At 37.9% G+C, this 9,149-nt stretch overlaps 1 pseudogene; it reads right to left on the bottom strand.

The window, feature by feature from the left end:
* Positions 1-8,696: 8,696 nt before the first annotated feature.
* Positions 8,697-9,149, bottom strand: part of LOC102874847 — a 2,635-nt pseudogene continuing 2,182 nt past the window's right edge.

The following is a 9,149-nucleotide window of genomic DNA, read 5'->3' as shown; positions in this document are numbered from 1 at the left end:
TTTTTTGTTGAAGTCTTTTAAAACACACAACAATTTAGCTTGAACATTGTGCTGATCTTTTGAGCTGTCTTTATGGGATTAAATTAACAATATCAAATTTTAAGATTAGTAGTCACCTTGGTGATTTTATGTTTACCAAGGAGGAACAATTCACATAAGGAGTGGGAGAATAGTTTCATAGCTGGACTGAAAGTCACTAAATCAGAAAACTATGAGTTGGTGCGTGTATTACTTTTTATCTTCTCAACCATAATAAAAAAAATTTTTACTTTAAAGATAGCAATAATATAAATTCTAAATGTCTGTATCTTGAGTAAAACTGAGGCAAAAACTGCAGAAGCACAAATTCTGCTAATGAAGCTGATCAAAAATCCAAATAAATTAAAATAAAAACTGAAGGGACTGACCCTCCAAGACAAGACCTGCAAGCAACCAGGCATACTAAATAAAGAAAAGCCCAGTAGAAACCCTGAGAAGCCACCATAAGTAACCAAGCTGTTATGAGCAGTTTAAGAAAAAGAAACTAATTTTGCTGTAACACATATTATGAAATATCATAAATTTGATTATAATTTGCTGTAAAATATATAATTAAATATGTTTGCTGTGGAAAATATTATTATTAATTTGATGCTTAAGTTCAGAAATATGAATATTTGTGAAAAAACTATAATAACAGTTTAACATGTCTAAACAGGCTTTACAGGCTGAGAGCCCACTGAACACAGTACATGCAAACCCTTGAGAAAGGTATGAAACTGATAATAACTTGCTTGTAGAGCTATTGGCCTCAGCATATGTGAATCCTGATAAGAGAATGTAACTCGTTACTGCCCATGTTGCTAAGAGAGCATAACTTACAAATTTAAGAATAAGAAATATATTGGGAATCTGCTTTGTTAGAAATAAGAATAAGAAATATCTTGGGAATTTGCTATGATAGAAATAAGAATAATAAATATGTTAGGAATCTGTTATGTTATGGTTAGAAATTATATTAAGAATATTTGTGAAAATATACTGAAGAGTTGATATGCCCAAAAAGATCTCTAGTGGCTCTAGGGCCCCATTAACCATAACAGGTGTGAACCTTTGAGGAGATAAGACTGGTTACTGCCCATGTGGCCAAGGAAACACAAGTAGTATTGAACATGACAGGTTAAACCCATATTAGTTTGGAACTAATGTTATTGGTTATACAACTTGTTTTGAAACTAATATGGTTGGTAAAACCCAAAGTTTGAATGTTGTTATTCTTAATATTATTGGTTGAATATAATGAAACCCAAAGTTTGAATGTTATTGGTTGAACATGTAATACCCCCTTAAAATATATAAACTCTGGGATCCCAACTAAATGGCATTTCTGTGGAAGATAATGAGCTGAACACTGAAGAGCCAAAGGTTCTTTTAGAGCCAAAGACTCAAAGGCTCTTTTCAGAGCCAAGAACTCTGGCCTACACTGATGGACATGAGCTGCTGAGACAGAAAAAGATTCTGCCACACCAACAAAACCTGGCTACACTGAACTGCTAAACTAGCCGAGAACACACCCCACCCACCCCTGATGCACCAATGACTCTGAGAGGCAAAAGAAGGAGACAAGTTTGGATCCTAGGAGTGCGTGAGCATTCCCCACTGTTAATGAATCAATGTGTTGTGGTGAATTCATGAATTGCAATGCAGATAAATTTCAATTAACTCTTTAATGCTAACTATGAATTAATGAATCAATATGTTGTGATGAATTTATTAATTGCAACGTAAATTGCTATTACCTGTTTAATGTTTGCTGTAGCAGAAGAACTTGGCTGACATAGAAGAATTTCATGAAATAACACGTGAGCAAGAGCCTATGGTGACAAAGGAGGAAGTTCTAGTTGCTCTGAAGGAATTGGCAAAAAACAAGTCTCCAGGAGTTGACAGCATACCAATTGATTTATTTCAACAAATAGATGCTGCACTGGATGTGCTTACTAAGTTGTGCCAAGAAATCTGGAGGACAGACAGCTGGCCAACTGACAGGAAAAGATAGATATTTTTCCCATTCCAAAAAAAGGTGACCCAATAGAGTACAGAAATTATTGAACAATATCATTAATATCACATGCAAGCAAGATTCTGCTGAAAATTATCCAAAAATTATTGGAGCAATAGGTCAACAGAGAACTGCCAGATATGCAGGCTGGATTTAGATGAGGTCATGGTACTAGGCATATTATAGCTAATGTTAGATGGATCTTGGCAGAAAGCAGAGAATACCCAAGGAATGTCTATCTGTGCTTCACTGACTATGCAAAGGCTTTTGACTGTGTGGATCACACCAAGCTATGTCTGACTCTGAGAAGAATGGGAATCCCAGGACATTTGATCACGCTTATGCAAAGCCTATACTTGGAACAAGAGGCAGTTGTCAGAACAGAGGAAGGAGACACTGCTGTTTTTGTTGTTAAGTGCCATCGAGTTGCAGGCGACTCATAGCTGCCCTATGAAGGAGAGTCCTCAATATTTGGGTGTCTCTCATCCTCTCTTCAGGTTCTTAGGGATTCCTGAGGCAACCTATTATGGAAGTGGATACTACTCCTATTTCCAAGCTTGTTTTAATCAGGGAGCTCCACCCCACTCTCTGTCCACATTGGGTAACCAGCCATTAACACATTGAACACATCAGTGTCACAGTGTTCAGCCTCACAGCAACCACAAGTTACTGCTGTATGGCAAACTTGTACACCAGGGCTAGACGACCTAGAGGAATGTCTGAACAAAAGCAACGAAAGGCAGGCCCAAGGGCCTCAGATTAAAAGTCACATGGTTCAAAATCAAGAAGAGGGTCTGTCAGGCATATATTTTGTCTCCATACCTTTTCTGTTCTGTACGCAGGACAGATCATCTGGGACACTGGGCTGTATGAGGATTAATGTGGCATGAGTATTGGTGGAAGAATCATCACAATCTGCGTTATGCAGATGACACAACCCTGCTTGCTGAAACTGAGGAGAACCTGAAATGCTTTCTGCAGAAGTTCAAGGGCTGCAGCCTTCAATACAAATTGAAGCTCAACATCAAGAAAACAAAGATTCTCACCTCTGGGCCAATTGGCAGTATCAGTATGGATGATGAAGAGATTGAGATGATTAACACTTTTCATTTACTTGGCTCCACAGTCAAAACTTTGGTAACAGCAGCCAGGAAATCAAGAGACGAATTGCATTAGGAAAGTCAGCTGTGAGGGACCTCTCAAGAGTACTAAAGAGCAACAACATCAGGTTGGAGACCAAAGTGTGCCTGATCCAGGCTATAGTCTTCGCAATTACGTGCTGTGCATTGGAGAGCTGGACAGTGAATAGGAATGATAGAAAGAGAATTGATGTCTTTGAGCTGTGGTGCTGGAGAAGAGTGTTGAATATACCATGGACTGCTAGGAGAACAAATAGATTTGTCCTGGAGAGGGTGAAGCTGGAATGTTCTTTGGAGTCCGAAGCTTCGTCTGACATACTTTGGGCGTGTTGCAAGGAGGGACTGGTCCTTGGAGAGAGACATCATGTTTTGGGAAGTGGAGGGATGGTGCAGGAGAGGACGACCCTCTATGAGATGGATCGATTCTGTGATAGGGGTGGTGGGAATGAGTGTGTTGCAGACTGGAAGGTTGCCACAGGATAGAGTACCATTTAGGGCTCTTGTACATAGGGTCACTATAAGTTGCAAGCGACTCAATGACACATAACAACAACAACAACAACATAAATTAATGAATCAATATGTTGTGACGAATTTACGAATTGCAATGTAGATAAATTGCAATTATTGCTATGAGTTAGCTAATTAAATAATAAATTGTAATTGGCTTTTGTAATATGTCTACGAGTAATTAACTAAGGCTCAAGGCTCATGACACAAGCTCACTTGGAACTAAATCTACTTCAGTTAGCTGAGATGAACTTGCATTGGCTGCTTTGAATTAAACACTCATAGGATCTACCAGAGTAGGAATGAAAAGTTGAAGAGTGGTGCTATATCCATCACAAAAAAAAAAAAACCAAACAATTTCAAGATGCATCCTGTAGTACAGTATTGTGAGTGATAGGTTACTCTCTATAGGCATACAAGTAAGACTGTTATGTTAATACAACTGTTATTCAAATATACACACTAACAACTAAAGCCAAAGATAAGGAAATGGAGCAATTCTACCAACTTTTATGTCTGATTTACTATCTAGAGATCAGATACTTAATTTTGTTAGGAACACTCTGGATTCTTTCAAGACTTGTAGTTTTCTTCAAGTGTGTGAGATTCTGTTCTGTCTATGATTATTTGCCCCTTATTCTTTTCTAAAGTAATGGATTAATTGAATGATGGGGTTTTTCCCTCCTTTATTTTTCTTTGAGTTTTTACTCTGTAACCTGGAAAATGTTTCTACTTCAGTTCCTAACTCCCTAATTCAATATTGAACTTTAGATGACAATAGAGAAGAGTAAAAGCAGCTAATATCCTTAGCTTTAAACACAGAAAATCAAGGAAGGAAGTGATTAAACAATCCACATGTGTTTCAGTGAATGACCAAAATATGACAAATACAAAGAGTGTTATATTATTCTTTCATAGCAGACACTGAAGAGTTCTGATAGATGAAAAATGCTACAACGTGGGTGAACTTTGAAAACACTGCACTAAGTAAAACTAGTTAGAAAGAAAAGTCTGAATATTATGTGTATAGACCTACAGGTTGTTAGAATTTCTTTGCTTACAGAAATTTTAAAGACCAGAAAGTAAAAACAAGCAAATATTCTGTCTTTCTCGATACTGTAACCTCAAACTTTCTAACACTATTGGGATAAGCTTTCCTGATATTTCTTGACTGAGAAAAGAATACATGTTGAAATACTTTCAGACAAACATTCAGTAGAGATTGTTCCTTATCTTTGGATGTGATACAAGTGTCTGCATGTTCTGCATAGCCTTACCTTAACACTATTCCTGTACTGTAACTTCTTCTAATAATAAACTATTGATTTGTAACTATGATTAATTGTTAGTTCTGTAAATCTCCTTTACCATAAGCTTCTTTAGCTGTAACTGCTAGATCACATGATCACTGATGACTTCTATGAGGCTAAATCCAGCTACATTACTAAGATGTGAGGAAGTCCATTTCATTAGTCCTTAGAGAAATGTTGTTGTTGTTGTTGTTATGTGCCATTGAGTCACCTGCAATTCATAGCAACCCTCTATACAACAGCCCTGAGCCCTGCCTCTGACTCCATACATACTTTTACACACAGCACTTGGTGGTTCTGCAGCAGAAAGATGGAAATTCTCCTCCAGTGTAATTTACACTATTGGAAAATGAGCTAAGGGTCTTCCATCAAAAGACCTCTTCTTTGAAAACATATGCTTTATCTAAAGTTTCTGTTGATGATAGATACCTTCAAGTCAACTACAAATGAATTTTGTGTGGATTTTATTAAATCAATGAGTTTTATTTACTTTTCATCTCATAAACTGTCATTATTGGATACCCTAAGATTTACAAGTCTCACTGTTAACGGTCCATGATGTAGGGTCAGTGAAGGAGAGGAAGACCCCCAGTGAGATGGATTCAATGGGATGGATTTCTATCAATTGACATGGTTCAACAAAAAGATGCATCCTACTTGTGCTCACCAGTCTATGCCAGGACATTTAGAAGACAGCTGGCTGGCTGGCTGAAAGAAATCCATGTTTTCTCCTATTCCCAAGAAAGTTGAGCCAACAGAAAGTGGAAATTATAAAGCAATATCATTAATACCACATGCAAGCAAAATATTTCCAAGGATTATTCAAAACTGTCTAGAACAGTACATAGAGAACTGTCAGATGTTCTAACGGGATCCATACCTATTTAATCTATATGCTGGGCAAATTATTACAGAAGATGGACTCTGAAGAAAAATGTTGCATCAGGATTGGAGGAAGACTCATCAATATCCTTCGTTATGCGGATGACACAACCTTGCTTGCTGAAAGCATGGAGGACCTGGAGCAGTTGCTGCAGAAGGTCAAACACTGCAGTTATTAATATAGATTACATCTCAAGATCAAAAAACAAAAAAATCCTTGCCATTGGGTTGAAAGGCAACATGTCAGGGGAGCTCTGGTGGCCTAGTGGCAAGAAGCTGTACTGCAATCCCAGAGGAACACGGTTCGAATCCACCAAACGCTCTGCCGGAGAAGGAGGCGCAATATCCTCCTGTACCAGTCAGATCTGATTTGACGGTACACGCTCACAAAATAAAAAAAAAAAGAAAGAAAGGCAACATGTTGATGGGTGGAGAAAGAATTGAAGCTGTCAACAACTTCATCTTACTTGGATCCATGATCAATATACAACAGCAGTCAGGAGATCAGGAGACAGAACACACTGGGGAAATATGCAATCAGGGGCCTTTCCAAATAATGGAGGAGTAATGATGAGAGTTTAAGGACAAATGTGTGACTGATTCAGGCCATGATCTTTTCAATCACTTGCTATACATCTGAGAGCTGGATGATAACTAATGATAAGAAAAGAAGAATTGATGCTTTTCTTTTTTTTTTCTTTTTTTATTTTATTATTATTTTGTGTGTCTGTGTACCGTCAAATCAGATCTGACTGGTACAAGAGGAGATTGTCCCTCCTTTCCCAGCAGAGCAGCTGGTGGATTCGAACCATGCGCCTCCGGGATTGCAGTGCAGCTTCTTGCCACTAGGCCACCAGAGCCCCCTGAATTGATGCTTTTCAATTGTGATGTTGGAGAAGAGCACTATAGATTTCCTGAGCTGTCAAAAGAACAAACATATAAGTCTTGGAGAAGATGCAGCCAGAGTGCTACTTAGAGGCAAAGATGATTAAGCTTCATTTCACATATGTTGGGCATGTAGCTAGCAGAAGTTATTCCTTGGAGAGGGACATCATGTTAGGAAAGATAGAGGGCTGTTGAAAGAAAAAAGACCCTCAACCACATGGGTTGACATGGTAAATGTGGCAATGGCTCGAGTGTGTCAGAGATTGTGTGGATGGCACAGGATAGGGTAATGTTCAGGTCAGTTGTTTGTAAGTTCATTATGAGTTACACTCGTCTAAGAACAATAACAAAAATAAAATTGACAAATACCATGGTTGATAACACCTTTATTTAAATCATCAGAAATATCCAATGATATTCTATTTTAGGGGAAAACTAGAATTATATTCTGATGTAGATGAATTAATTAAAAAGTTTCTGTTAGAACTGAACATGAGGTCAGTTCTCTTTTGTTTGTGAGCAAGAGTACTGTTCTAAATCCAGATGTCATAGACGTCAAAAGGTTTAGCATTTAATAAAAGAGGAATTAGAGGTGGCTTTAACAAAATCTGATAAATGACATTGAAGCCGATGAAAGCATCAAAGCCTTCTTTGATAAATCATCATTTATACTCATTTTATGCTATTCTGAAATGGAATTAGACAAAGCAATATGGTAGAGTGAATAAAAATTAGGACTTCTTAATGCAACATTTTATTTCTTGCTTTTTTTTTTCTTGTTTATGATTGAAGCTCAACATCAAGAAAACAAAGATTCTCCCCAGTGGACCAATTGGCAGCATCATTATGGATGGTGAAGAGATTGAGATTGTTAAGTTTTCGTTTACTTGGCTCCACAATTAACACTCAGCAGCCAGAAAATCAAGAGATAACTTGCATAGGGAAAGTGAGTTGTCAGAGACCTTTCCAGAGTACTGAGGAGCAAAGATGTCAAGCTGGAGACCCAGGTGGGCCTGATCTGGGTCAGTCTTTGTAATTATTTGCTATGCGTCAGAGTACTTGACAATGACTAGGAATGATAGGAGAACTGATGCCTTTGAGCTGTGGTGCTGAAAAGGAGTGTTGAATATACCATGGACTGCTAGGAGAACAAACAGGTTCATCCTAGAGAGGGTGAAATTGGGCTGCTCCTTGGAGTCAAGGATTCTGAAGCTTTGTCTGACATACTTTGAGCATGTTGCAAGGAAGGATCGCTCCTTGGAAAGGGACATCTTGTTTGGGAGGGTGGAGGGACAGAGAGGAAGACCCTCGATGAGATAGATCAATGCAGTGCTTGAGGTAATGGGAGTAGGTGTGTAGGAGATGGAGAGGTTGGCACAGGATAGAGCAGGGTTTAGGGCTCTTGTACATAGGGTCGCTATGAGTCACAAGCAACTCAATGGCACATTAACAACAATAAAAATACATTTTTTCAAATGGCCTGTTTCATTCATTTGCAGCTTCTTCGCCTCACACACTTTGGACATGTTGCTAGGAGGGGCTATTCCTTGGAGAAGAACATGATGTTGGGAAGAGTGGAGGGTCAGCAAAGGAAAGGAAGATCCTCAACCAGGTAGACTGACACAATGACTGCCGCAGCAGGCTCTAGTGTGTCAGGAAGTTTGAGGATGGCTCAGGATAGAACAAGGTTCAGGTCTTTTGTTAATAGGATTGCTAAGAATCGTACTCGACTCAATGTCATCTAACAACAAAAACAACTTAATATTGTGGTTTTTTAATACCGTCAAGTTTAAACCAATCCACAGCTGACTTTCTAGCAGGTTTTCAGGGGAAATCAATTTCATGGGAAAAGATTGTCCATCTTTCTCCTTCAAAGTAGCAAGTGGATTTAAACCGCATGACTTTGCATTGGCAGAACAATTTCGTACCAAGTCACCTGAGTTCATCCACATGTACTTAGGAATAACAGAAAATTTTTGTGACAATATAAATGTTCTCCTCTCAGCAAAGTCAACTTGGCTTTATCCCATAGGTGAATTGAAAAAGCTTTGTTAGGTTTTCTTCAGGAAGGTCTTCCTCTACTTTTTTGCATAAAGAAAAGCTCTTAGAAAACTTTGTTTTTATACAGTCCCCAATTGCTCTAATTTTCACTCTTATTTTTTAAGTAGCAAATTAAAATGTTACTTAACAAATACATATAACTTGACCTAAATTTTTCAGTACTATTGTTGAGATTTCCACCTTTTATTAACAAAATTTAAACATGGAATTTCTTGGGATAACCATTCCAAGACCTTTTTTGGCACAGGCTACAATATCAGCAAACCTGAGCATTTATAATTCTAATAATATTTTTGGAAGCTATGTTCATTATTATTATTATTA

The sequence above is a fragment of the Elephantulus edwardii genome, unplaced genomic scaffold (assembly GCF_000299155.1).
Source record: "Elephantulus edwardii isolate Elephantulus edwardi_28Jun2011 unplaced genomic scaffold, EleEdw1.0 scaffold00073, whole genome shotgun sequence".
Lineage (NCBI taxonomy): Eukaryota > Metazoa > Chordata > Mammalia > Macroscelidea > Macroscelididae > Elephantulus > Elephantulus edwardii.
Note: the sequence above shows the minus strand (reverse complement) of the source record. Positions and strands in the feature narration are given on the sequence as shown.